This window comes from Salmo salar, chromosome ssa10, assembly GCF_905237065.1.
Source record: "Salmo salar chromosome ssa10, Ssal_v3.1, whole genome shotgun sequence".
Lineage (NCBI taxonomy): Eukaryota > Metazoa > Chordata > Actinopteri > Salmoniformes > Salmonidae > Salmo > Salmo salar.
Window position 1 is genome coordinate 35,396,181 of NC_059451.1, and position 11,563 is coordinate 35,407,743.

The window sequence follows — 11,563 nt, forward strand, 5'->3', positions numbered from 1 at the left end:
CCCTGTATATTGCCTCGTTATTGTTATGTACATTTCTTGTGTTACTTTTTGATTGATTAGATTTTACTTTAGTTTATTTAGTAAATATTTTATTAACTCTATTTCGTGAACTACGTTGTTGGTTAAGGTCTTGTAAGTCTTGTAATTAAGCATGTTGTATTCGGCGCATGTGATAAATAAAATTAGATTTGATTTATCTATGTCATACAGTTCACAAAATATCAACACATGCTCCACAGTTTCCTCCACTAAACACTCATCACACAGATCTCTTTCATGTCTCCCTATCATTCACAACTTGGCATTCAAACCTGTGTGCCCTAACAGGATTCTACTCTACACAAATGAATCTCTCCTACATTCCATACTCCCTGCCTCATCCTTAACTGACCGGTACACATGATAAAATTGCCTCCCCTTACTACTAGCATCCCACTCCCTTTGCCAAAGATCGAGCCCTTTCTCCCGGATCAAGGACTTGAGTTCCCTGCGGCCCAACAGGACCTGAATATCTACCCCCTCTCTTCTCACAGCACTCTTAGCCACCATCTCAGCCTTCTCACTACACCCACATGGACGGGAACCTAGCAAAAGCTTACCACCATTCCCATCCTCTCCAATTGCAGGATCCAAGATGTCCTCCACCGGTACCCAGCACCTCTCCTCTGGACCGTACCCCTCCCAGTCCACGAGGCATTGCAGGCCCCCTACCCGACGCCTGGAGTCCAAGATGGACCGGACTGTGTACGCCGGGGCCCCCCCGATGTCCAGGGGGGGGCGGAGGGACCTCCCGCACCTCAGCGTCCTGCAGTGGACCAGCTACCACCGGCCGGAGGAGAGACACATGAAACGAGGGATTAATACAGTAATACGAAGGGAGCTGCAACTTATAACACACCTCGTTTATTCTCCTCAGGACTTTGAACGGGCCCACAAATCGCGGACCCAACTTCCGGCAGGGCAGGCGGAAGGGCAGGTTCCGAGTCGAGAGCCAGACCCTGTCCCCCAGAGTGAACACGGGGGCCTCACTGCGGCGGCGGTCAGCGCTCTCCTTGTGCCGTCCCACGGCCTGTTTAAGGGATTCCTGGACAGCACTCCAGGTCTCCTTAGAGCGCTGTACCCAGTCCTCCACCGCAGGAGCTTCAGTCTGGCTCTGATGCCAGGGCACCAGGACCGGCTGGTAACCCAACACCACCTGAAAGGGCAACAGGTTAGTGGAGGAGTGGTGAAGAGAGTTCTGCGCCAACTCGGCCCACGGTACAAACCTCGCCAACTCTCCCGGCCGGGCCTGGCAATAGGACCGCAGAAACCTGCCCACATCCTGGTTAATTCTCTCCACCTGCCCATTACTTTCGGGGTGAAAACCCGAGGTCAAACTGACCGAAACCCCCAGTCGCTCCATAAACGCCCTCCACACTCGGGACGTGAACTGGGGACCTCGATCAGAGACGATGTCCTCAGGCACCCCGTAGTGCCGGAAGACATGCGTAAATAGGGCCTCCGCGGTCTGTAGGGCAGTAGGAAGACCGGGCAAAGGGAGTAGACGGCAGGACTTAGAGAACCAATCCACAACGACCAGGATCGTGGTGTTCCCCTGAGACGGTGGGAGATGCGTGAGGAAATCCACCGATAGGTGGGACCATGGCCGCTGTGGAACGGGGAGGGGCTGTAATTTCCCTCTAGGCAGGTGTCTAGGCGCCTTACACTGGGCGCACACCGAACAGGAAGAGACATAGAGCCTCACGTCCTTCACCAAAGTGGGCCACCAGTACTTCCCTCTAAGACCAAGCACTGTCTACTCAACCCCAGGATGACCCGAGGAGGGTAGCATGTGCGCCCACTGGATCAGGCGATCATGGACACTGAGAGGGACGTACTTCCGCCCTGCGGGACACTGAGGGGGAGTGGGTTCTGACCGCAATGCCCGCTCGATGTCCGCATCCACCTCCCAGACCACCGGTGCCACCAGACAGGAGGCTGGAAGTACGGGAGTGGGGTCGATGGACCGCTCCTCCGTGTCGTGGAGGCGAGGCAGTGCGTCAGCCTTGATGTTCCAGGAACCTGGGATGTACGAGAGAGTAAACTGGAATCTCATAAAAAACATAGCCCACCTGGCTTGGCGTATTTTCAGTGTCCTCGCCATCCGGATGTACTCCAGATTACCGTGATCAGTCCAGATGAGGAAAGGGTGTTGTGCCCCCTCTAGCCAATGTCTCCACACCTTCAGGGCTCTGACCACGGCTAGCAACTCCCTGTCCCCCACAATATAGTTACGCTCCGACGGACTCAGCTTCTTAGAAAAGAAAGCACAGGGGTGAAGCTTGGGGAGCACGCCCGAACACTGCGACAACACAGCCTCGGACGTGTCCACCTCCACTATAAATGGCAAAGAGGAGTCCGGGTGAGCCAGCACCGGAGCGTTGGTAAACAGGGCCTTAAGCCGACAAAAGGCTCTGTTTGCCTCCGCCGACCACTGCAGCCGCACTGGGCCCCCCTTCATCAGTGAGGTAATGGGAGCCGCCACCTGCCCAAAGCCACGGATAAACCTCCGGTAGTAATTGGCAAACCCTAAGAACCGCTGCACCTCCTTAACCGTGGTCGGAGTCGGCCAATTACGCACGGCTGAAATGCGGTCACATTCCATCACCACCCCGGATGCGGAAATGCGATACCCCAGAAAAGAGACGGCTCGTTTGGAGAACTCACCCTTCTCAGCCTTGACGTACAAGTCATGCTCCACCAGTCGCCCAAGCACTTTACGCACCAGAGACACATGCTCGGCGCGTATGGCGGAGTAGATCAGAATGTCGTCGATGTACACCACCACACCCTGACCGAGCAGGTCCCGGAGAATCTCATCCAGAAAGGATTGGAAGACGGCTGGAGCATTCTTTAACCCATACGGCATGACGAGGTACTCATAATGGCCAGATGTAGTACTAAATGTGGTTTTCCACTCGTCCCCATCTCGGATGCGCACCAAATTGTACGTGCTCCTGAGATCCAATTTTGTAAAGAAGCGCGCCCCGTGAAATGACTCCCCAGCCGTAGCGATGAGAGGTAGTGGGTAACTGAAACCCACCGTGATGGCATTTAGACCTCTATAGTCAATGCACGGATGCAAACCTCCGTCCTTCTTCATCACAAAAAAGAAGCTCGAGGAGACAGGTGATTTGGATGGCCGAATGTATCCCTGCCTCAAGGACTCAGTGACGTATGTCTCCATAGCCACTGTCTCCTCCTGAGACAGAGGATACACGTGACTCCTGGGATATGCAGCGTTAACCTGGAGGTTTATCGCACAATCTCCTCGTCGATGAGGTGGTAATTGAGTCGCCTTCGTTTTACTGAAGGCGATAGCCAAATCGGCATACTTTGAGGGAATGTGCATGGTAGAGACTTGGTCTGGACTCTCCACCGTAGTAGCACCGATGGAAATCCCTATACACCTGCCCAAGCACACCCTCGACCACCCCTTAAGAGCCCTCTGTCTCCACGAAATTTTGGGATTGTGAGTGGCTAGCCAGGGAATTCCCAGTACCACCGGAAATTCCAGGGAGTCAATGAGGAAGAGGCTGATACGCTCCTCATGACCCCCCCCCCCCGCATCACCATAACCAGTGGCGCAGTGACTTCCCTAACAAGACCCAAACCAAGTGGTCGACTGTCTAGGGCGTGCACAGGGAAGGGTTGGTCCAACTGGATCAGGGGAATCCCTAACTTATGGGCAACCCCACGGTCCATAAAACTCCCAGCCGCGCCTGAATCGACTAGCGCCTTATACTGGGAGTGCGGGGAAAACTCAGGAAAAGAAAATAAGGGATGCATGTGGCCGACAGGGGGCTCTGGGTGAGACTGGTGCTGACTCACCTGGGGTGTCGACGTGGTACTCTGCCTGCCCTCTGAACTCCCGGGCGAGCCTCTCCAGCACCGGTCGGCAGTGTGCCCTCTGCGACCACAGTGGGCACAGGAGAGGCCCCCCCCTCCGGTCCTCCTAGCTGCAGCCCCCCCTATCTCCATGGGCATTGGAGCAGGAGGACTGGGAGGTGGAACGAAAAGGGCCCAAGGAGAACGCCCACGGGCAGCCAGCAGGTTGTCCAATCTGATGGACAGATCGATGAGATGGTCCAGGGTGATGGTAGTGTCCCGACATGCCAGCTCCCGGCGGACATCCTCCCTTAGGCTACAGCAGTAGTGGTCAATGAGGGCCCTCTTGTTCCACCCCGCTCCAGCGGCTAGGGTCCGGAACTCCAACGCGAAGTCCTGTGCGCTCCTTGTCTCCTGTCTCAGGTGGAACAGTCGCTCACCCGCCACCTTGCCCTCCGGGGGATGATCGAATACCGCCCGGAAGCGGCAGGTGAACTCCGGATCGTCGTCCCTGGCTGAATCTGGACCCTCCCAGACGGCGTTGGCCCACTACAGGGCTCTACCCGTGAGACCAGAGACGAGGGCACTCACCCTCTCCCGAGGGAGTGGGGCGAACGGTCTCCAGGTACAGCTCCAGCTGGAGTAGGAACCCCCTTACACCCAGCGGCCGTCCCATCGAACTCCCTCGGGAGTGCGAGCTTAATCCCACTCGGGCTGGACTCCATCGGCGCTGAGGGGGGCGCAGGGTGGTGGACAGTAGCTGGAGTAGGTGGATGAGCACGTCTCTCCCAATTCAATCCATCGCAGCCCCCAAGCGATGAAGGACGTTGGCGTGTTGGATGACCTGTTCCTCCACGGACGGGGCTGGCGCTTCAGCTCCTCCTGACTCCATTTGTGGTGCGGGATTCTGTCAAAAGTAGTTCTGCAGGAGGGGTGAAGTCAGGCGCAGGAGACTTTGGTACGTGAAACACGTTTAGTGAAGAATGCAAGTCCAAAGAACCGAACCGACAAGGCAGGGTAAAAATAATTCCAAAGCAAGACAAACACAGTCTAGGAATGTAGCGGGACACAGCCCAGCAACCCTAATGCCAAAACGCGTAACGTATTCTTAAGGACAAGAAAAAAGAATCCCCCAACCTACAACAACAGACACGAAACAGACAGACTAAATACCCCACTAATTACTAAACACAAAACAGGTGCTACCCTAACCAGACATTACCAAACGAAACAGAAAAGGAAATCGGTGGCAGCTAGTAGGCCGGCGACAACGACCGCCGAGCACCGCCCGAACGGGGAGAGGCGCCACCTGTGGACGTTGTGACAGTGCTTCTAGTTCCGACAGTGCAGCAATATCTAACAATTCCACAACAACAACCTACCTAATACATACAAATCTAAGTAAAGAAATGGAATAAGAATATATAAATATAAATATATGGATGAGCAATGACAGAGCGACACAGGCAAAGTGCAATAGATGGTATAAAATACAGTATATATCTACTTTGACATCTACTTTGTGCATGACACAAGTCATTTTTCCAACAATTGTTTACAGACAAATTGTTTCACTTATAATTCACTGTATCACAATTCCAGTGGGTCAGAAGTTTAATACACTAAGTTGACTGTGCCTTTAAACAGCTTGGAACATTCCAGAAAATGATGTCATGGCTTTTGAAGCTTCTGATAGGCTAATTGACAACATTTGAGTTAATTAGTGTACCTGTGGATGTATTTCAAGACCGACCTTCAAACTCATTGCCTCTTTGCTTGACATCATGGGAAAATCAAAAGAAATCAGCCAAGACCTCAGAAAAAAATTGTAGACCTCCACAAGTCTGGTTCATCCTTGGGAGCAATTTCCTGAAGGTCTGAAGGTACCATGTTCATCTGTTCAAACAATAGTACGCAAGTATAAACACCATGGGACCACGCAGCCGTCATACCGCTCAGGAAGGAGACACGTTCTGTCTCCTAGAGATGAACGTGCTTTGGTGCAAAATGTGCGAATCAACCCCAGAACAACAGCAAAGGACCTTGTGAAGATGCTGGAAGAAACAGGTACAATAGTATCTATATCCATAGTAAAATTAGTCCTATATCAACATAACCTGAAAGGCCAGTAAGCAAGGAAGAAGCCACTGCTCCAAAACTGCCATTAAAAAGCAGCCAGACTACGGTTTGCAACTGCACATGGGCACAAAGATAGTACTTTTTGGAGAAATGTCCTCTGGTCTGATGAAACAAAAACAGAACTGTTTGGCCAAAATGACCATTGTTATGTTTGGAGCAAAAAGGGGGATGCTTGCAAGCCAAAGAACACCATCCCAACCGTGACGCACAGCGGTGGCAGCATCATCTTGTGGGGGTGCTTTGCTGCAGGAGGGACTGGTGCACTTCACAAAATAGATGCATCATGAGGAAGGAAAATGATGTGGATATATTGAAGCAACATTTCAAGACATTAGTCAGGAAGTTAAAGCTTGATCGCAAATGGGTCTTCCAAATGGACAATGACCCCAAGCATACTTCCAAAGTTGTGGCAAAATGGCTTAAGGACAACAATGTCAAGGTATTGGAGTGGCCATCACAAAGCCCTGACCTCAATCCTATAGAAGATTTGTGGGCAGAACTGAAAAAGCTTGTGCGAGCAAGGAGGCCTACAAACCTGACTCAGTTACACCAGCTCTGTCAGGAGGGATGGGCCAAAATTCACCCAACTTATTGTGAGAAGCTTGTGGAAGGCTACCCGAAACATTTGACCCAAGTTAAACAATTTAAAGACAATGCTACCAAATACTAATTGAGTGTACAGTGAGGGAAAAAAGTATTTGATCCCCTGCTGATTTTGTACATTTGCCCACTGACAAAGAAATGATCAGTCTATAATTTTAATGGGAGGTTTATTTGAACAGTGAGAGACAGAATATCAATAAAGAAATCCAGAAAAACGAATGTCAAAAATGTTATAAATTGATTTGCATTTTAATGAGGGAAATAAGTATTTGACCCGTTGCAAAACATGACTTAGTACTTGGTGGCAAAACCCTTGTTGGCAATCACAGAGGTCAGACGTTTCTTGTAGTTGGCCATCAGGTTTGCACACATCTCAGGAGGGATTTTTCCCACTCCTCTTTGCAGATCTTCTCCAAGTCATTAAGGTTTCGAGGCTGACATTTGGCAACTCGAACCTTCAGCTCCCTCCACAAATTTTGTATGGGACTAAGGTCTGGAGACTGGCTAGGCCACTCCAGGACCTTAATGTGCTTCTTCTTGAGCCACTCCTTTGTTGCTTTGGCCGTGTGTTTTGGGTCATTGTCATGCTGGAATAACCATCCACGACCCATTTTCAATGCCCTGGCTGAGGGAAGGAGGTTCTCACCCAAGATTTGACGGTACATGGCCCCGTCCATCGTCCCTTTGATGCGGTGAAGTTGTCCTCTTAGCAGAAAAACACCCCCAAAGCATAATGTTTCCACCTCCATGTTTGACGGTGGGGATGGTGTTCTTGGGGTCATAGGCAGCATTCCTCCTCCTCCAAACACGGCGAGTTGATTTGATGCCAAAGAGCTCCATTTTGGTCTCATCTGACCACAACACTTTCACCCAGTTGTCCTCTGAATCATTCAGATGTTCATTGGCAAACTTCAGATAGGCATGTATATGTGCTTTCTTGATCAGGGGGACCTTGCGAGCGCTGCAGGATTTCAGTCCTTCACGGCGTAGTGTGTTACCAATTGATTTCTTGGTGACTATGGTCCCAGCTGCCTTGAGATCATTGACAAGATCCTCCCGTGTAGTTCTGGGCTGATTCCTCACCGTTCTCATGATCATTGCAACTCCACGAGGTGACGACTTGCATGGAGCCCCAGGCAGAGGGAGATTGACAGTTCTTTTGTGTTTCTTCCATTTGCGAATAATCGCACCAACTGTTGTCACCTTCTCACCAAGCTGCTTGGCGATGGTCTTGTAGCCCATTCCAGCCTTGTGTAGGTCTACAATCTTGTCCCTGACATCCTTGGAGAGCTCTTTGGTCTTGGCCATGGTGGAGAGTTTGGAATCTGATTGAGTGATTGCTTCTGTGGACAGGTGTCTTTTTTTACAGGTAACAAGCTGCGGTTAGGAGCACACTCTTAAAGGGAGTGCTCCTAATCTCAGCTCGTTACCTGTATAAAAGACACCTGGGAGCCAGAAATCTTTCTGATTGAGAGGGGGTCAAGTACTTATTTCCCTCATTAAAATGCAAATCAATTTATAACATTTTTGACATGCGTTTTTCTGGATTTTTTGTTTGTTTTTCTGTCTCTCACTGTTCAAATAAACCTACCATTAAAATTATAGACTGATCATTTCTTTGTCAGTGGGCAAACGTACAAAATCAGCAGGGGATCAAATACTTTTTTCCCTCACTGTATGTAAACTTCTGACCCACTGGGAATGTGATGAAAGAAATAAATGCTGAAATAAATAATTCTCTACTTTTAATCAGACATTTCACATTCTTAAAATAAAGTGGTGATCGTAACTGATCTAAGACAGGGAATTTTTACTTGGATTAAATGTCCGGAATTGTGAAAAACTATGTTTAAATGTATTTTGCTTCCGACTAGTAATGCAAGGTATATAAACATTATTAAAGTGGCATTATTAAAGTGACTAGTGATCCATTTATGAAAGTGGCCAATAACTTAAAGTCTGTATGTAGGCAGCAGCCTCTCTGTGTTAGTGATGGCTGTTTTACTCCCCAACATTGGGTTGATACTGATAGGATCGAAAGAAAGGCAGCACTGCTCTCAGATCAGCTTTCTCCATTCAAATCTTACCTTAGCATTAGAATTATTCCTCTATGCTGGCAACGGATCAGCTCCTAGAGATACACTATATATACAAAAGTATGTGGACACCCCTACAAATTAGTGGATTGGGCTATTTCGGCCAGACCCGTTGCTGACAGGTTTATAAAATCGAGCACACAGCCATGCAATCTCCATAGACAAACATTGACAGTAGAATGGCCTTACTGAAGAGCTCAGTGACTTTCAACATGGCACCGTCATAGAATGCGACCTTTCCAACAAGTCAGTTCGTCAAATTTCTGCCCTGCTAGAGCTTCCCCGGTCAACTGTAAGTGCTGTTATTGTGAAACGTCTAGGATTAACAACGGCTCAGCCATAAAGTGGTAGGCCACACAAGCTCACAGGACGGGACCACTAAGTGCTGAAGCACGTAGTGTGTAAAAATTGTCTGTCCTCGGTTGCAACACTCACTACCGAGTTCCAAAATGCCTCTGGAAGCAACGTCAGCACAAGAACTGTTCATCGGGAGCTTCATCAAATGGGTTACCATGGGTGAGCAGCCGCACACAAGCCTAAGATCACCATGCACAATGCCAGTCGTCGGCTGGAGTTGTGTAAAGCTCGTCGCCATTGGACTGTGGAGCAGTGGAAATGTGTTCTCTGGAGTACTGAATCACACCATCTGGCAGTCCAATGGACGAATATGGGATTGGCGGATGCCAGGAGAACGCTACCTGCCCAAATGCATGGTGCCAACTGTAAAGTTAGGTGGAGGAGAAACAATGGTCTGGGGCTGTTTTTCATGGTTCGGGCTAAGCCCCTTAGTTCCAGTGAAGGGAAATCTTAACGCTACAGCATACAATGACATTCTAGATGATTTTGTGCTTCCAACTTTGAGGCAACAGTTTGGAGAAGGCCCTTTCCTGTTTCAGCATGACAATGAAACCGTGCACAAAGCGAGGTCCATACAGAAACTTTTTTTCGTGATTGTCGTGATCGGAACTTGACTGGCCTGCACAGAGCCCTGACCTCAAACCCCGTCAAACACCTTTGGGATGAATTGGAACACCGCTTGCGAGCCAGGCCTAATCGGCCCAACATCAGTGCCCAACCTAATGCTCTTGGCTGAATGGAAGCAAGTCCCCGCAGCAATGTTCCAATATCTAGTGGAAAGCCTTCCCAGAAGAGTGGAGGCAGTTATAGCAGCAAAGGGGGGACAAACTCCATATTAATGCCCATGATTTTGGAATGAGATGTTCGATGAGCAGTTGTCCACATACTTTTGGTCAGGTAGTGTAGCTTGACCATTCTTCTACTGCTGAAACAGCACCTTACATTTTATCCATTACATAAGAAACATTCCTACCTCTTTTCCAAATGACACCATCATCTGCATAAATGGCCGCCCCTATATCCTGTCCAACATTCCCAAAGATATCAATCATCAATGTGAATAAAATAGGACTAATTGCACTACCCTGTGAAGTTCCATTTTTCATCTCATATTCTCTGGATAGCTCGGATCCCACCCTGACCTGGAAGGTTTGATCAAACAAGAAATCCATTATTAATTTATACATTCTCCCACCAATAGCTTACCCATTCCATTTAATGTAACCTTTTACTGCAGTGGGCTGAATCAGGGTCACACAGAGTCTTTCTTGGTAGTCTTAAACAAATCTACTTTGAAACAAAATTATACACCTCTACACATTGGTCTTAAAAAAGAAGACACCTGTACCATGTCAGTTAAAGATAAATTGAAATGTATTACATTTTGAGTTTGCATCCCAATGTTACACTTCATATACATCACAGAAGCCTGAAATATAACAAAACCGTTTGAAATAGAAACACCGAATTTTCAGGATGTTTAAAAAAAATTGGTTTATGAATTGTGAAATTATGAAAAATATTTATAACATTCCACCCATGAAGTCAGTAGAGGACGATTTTGTCATTTGACCGCAGGAATGGGATCAATAGACCTTCCCGCCACATAGTGTCATATGCATTTTCAATATCAAAATATACTATTGACAGGCACGTGCTGGCCCGGTCCTGGCCATTCTGCCACCCTAGGCAAGACCCCCAAAAATTGCTGCCCTCCTCCTATACCCCGCAAAACTAGTAAAGTCCCAGTAAACAAAATTACATTGAAGACGTCTTTAAAGGTGTCTTGTTCCAGATGTTGAAGTTAGTTTCATTTTCAGGTTCTGAACGAAAGTTGAAAAGATGTCTTGAGTAGAGTACATTATTTGATTTTGATTTTATTTAACCTTTATTTAGCTAGGCAAGTCAGTTATTAAGAACAAATTCTTATTTACAATGACGGCCTACCCCGGCCAAACCCTCCCCTAACCCTGACGACGCTGAGCCAATTGTGCGCCGCCCTATGGACTAAAGTAAAGTAGGGTACAATACAGTACATTATACTGTGCTGTTGTACTCTATTGTACTTAAATATACTTTACTTTTCTTCACTTTACTGTACTGTGCACTATTGTTGTACTGTACTATACTCTAATTTTCTTCACTGCGCTGTAATGTTATGTGCTGTACTCTGATATGCTGATCTGTGCTGTCCAAACTTGTGAAACATAGATGTCTATGATTGGTTCAGATTTGGTCCAGTCAACTGGGGTGTAGCCTACAGTGGCCGGCAATGGAATGCCCATCTGTGTGGTAGGCCTACCATTGTAAAACAGGCAGTTGCATTGGCTTTATTATTCCTGATTCCTGTGACTAATAACTTTAGCTATTTAATTAAGCTCAATATCAGCTACCCAACTTTATCAGGAGTTATCCTGAGCCTAATTGCAATGAGAATCAAAGTGTTTACACATTAGGAAATGCAAAAGCATTTTATCATCTCGTCACAAAATTGACGGATA